We start from the raw sequence: 2,462 nt of genomic DNA, 5'->3' as shown, positions 1-2,462 counted from the left end.
ACGACATCCTTAGATGGAAGATCGATACGTGAGTTTCTCAAATCCCGTCGTTTCACAATTTCAAGCAGCGCTATCTCTAGGATGAAGATGGACATTGACGATAGGCTCCGCTGAGACGTCATTGAAAGTTACCAGAAACTAGAGGCGTACTTCAAGTTAATGGAGGAGCAAAACCCCAATTCTGTGTGGAGACTTGACCGTGAAATTGAAAACGCTACTTTTCGACGAGCATGCTTCATTCTAAATGTTGGAATTCATATCGTCAAAATGTGCAAGCCTATTGTTGGTTTGACGGAACCCACCTGAAGGGAGTAATGAACATGATTGGCGTTTTCCTCGTTGCAACTGCCAATAATTTCAACAATCACGTCGTACCTTTTGCACTAGCGTTGGTTCCAGTCGAAAACTATGAGAATTGGCACTGGTTTTTAACAACTTTGAAATTTGCAACAAGCTTAGTTAAGTTTACAGCAATTTCCGACCGCCAGAAGGGCCTTTTAGCATTTGTGGTTGACGTTTTTCCCGATGTTGGACACAGGTTCTGCCTGCGACACATCATAGACAACATCAATCGCCAGGGGGCAAGGTTGTCAATTGACGATAGACGTATCGAATGTCAAATGACTCGTAGTGACTGCGAAAATGACTACAATATGTTCCGCAACGAGCTCGCCGCTTCGACACCAGCCGCAGCAGAATATCTCGACAAAATTGACGCAAACACTGGGTTAAGTACAAATTTCAGGAAACGTTTGGTCTGTCCACGTTTAACGAAATTACATCGAACCTCTCCAAACAAGCCAATCAGTGGATGGGATCGTAGCTACGCAGTGCTAAGCCACTGAGCGTTCTTCATCTATACTTCCAGAAATTAAGTGAATTGGCTTCCGAGAAGCGCCAAATGGCAGTAAATTGGGCACGTAACAACGCTGATTCGAGTTTGGTACCTGTTTTTGGAGCGCAGATCAGGGATAGAATGACTGCCGCCACAATGTGCCAGTTTGTTCTTCTGATGGAAGGCGCTTACTCAGTCCAGCACCTCGGACCTGAAAAATGGCAAGGGCACATACACACTTGGAGATTGGTTTATCTTCCAGCTAAACAGTGCACCTGCGGCAATTGGCAGGATCAAGTATTTCCCTGCATCCACTCTATTTGCGCTGCTATCCAAGACGGGTGTCGCCTGGATGATCTGTACGACGCGGACAAGATGTCGATCAAGTCTTTCAGCACAACCTACAATTTTCACTTTCGACCTTGGTCAAAAGACGTGACCTTGGAGACGGATACTACCCTTCTAGTCCCTCTACTTCAGATAGACGAAGAGCAAAAAGGGAAGCGTGGTATGAAGCCAGGCCCAAAGCCTAAGCACAAACGTCGTCCGACTCGGAACGCTCTTTAAACGGTAGCTCTGAGTTGTCATTGTGATATTTGAGATTTGCATTTTCCGTATTTCCAAACGTTGCTCCAATATTGCTAATATATTTCTTTTTTTCTTTAGCACCTTTTGAGCATGTTTGGTGAACAAAAAAACTTTTTTTTTAATCCAATAGTTTTGTAGTTGCTTATTTCAAATGTAGATCCCAAAAAAATGAAGGAAGCATTCGCAGAATTGGAGGACAAGTTAATTATCTCCTGTGTCGCCTCAAAGGTAGTCACCTGATTAATTCTTATATAAAGCAAATTTTACATCTCATTGAAATTATCTCAAACTTAAATATCAGAAATATACTTAACAAAAATCATTTTGCAAAACCTGACATTTTTTTTTCTAATATTATAGTTCTGATGGTCTTATAATGCGCACCGCAGCAGTCACTTGGCAATTGGCACGATGCCGCCACACAACAAGCGCAAGAAACATGCCTTGAACTTCAAGCGCAAGATTGACGGCTCCTCCTATCAGATGAAGAAAAACATCAACCTCCGAACAAAACCGCCAAGCAACGAAGACATTAGAACAAGTAACGTGGAAGTCCATCGAGGAACGGGTCTTTTTAATGGCACACAAGCTCGACGGGGACAAAGCGGGGAGCTCTACGACATTGAGCGACTCTACGCGAAGCGATGGGTGCACAACTTAAAATTCTATTTAGTGTTATGGGTTTGCTACAGAAAACTAACTTGGGAACCAGCGAAACCTTACCCTGGAAGATGAAGATCGACTTTGAACTGAAGACAATCGACTTCGTATGGCTGTACCATCCAACAAGAGGAAGAAGGTGTCCCAAACAGCCAACGCGCCGCAGTCAACGAGTTGTAGAGCGAGTCTAGATAGATTTGAAAGCGCAATTTACAATACAAAAATTTCAAAAAACTAAGTTCGCCCGCACTTAGTATGTACTGGTAACAGTACAATAAATTCTGTGTCGGTCTTTCCAAAATCCAGTACCCTAGTACTGGATCTTGGAAATTCCTCGTATTAGAGGTCTTAATTAAGATTTGCCCACAAAGTGGTTTCA

The sequence above is a fragment of the Phytophthora parasitica genome, assembly GCF_000247585.1.
Source record: "Phytophthora parasitica INRA-310 unplaced genomic scaffold supercont2.21, whole genome shotgun sequence".
NCBI lineage: Eukaryota > Oomycota > Peronosporomycetes > Peronosporales > Peronosporaceae > Phytophthora > Phytophthora nicotianae.
Note: the sequence above shows the minus strand (reverse complement) of the source record.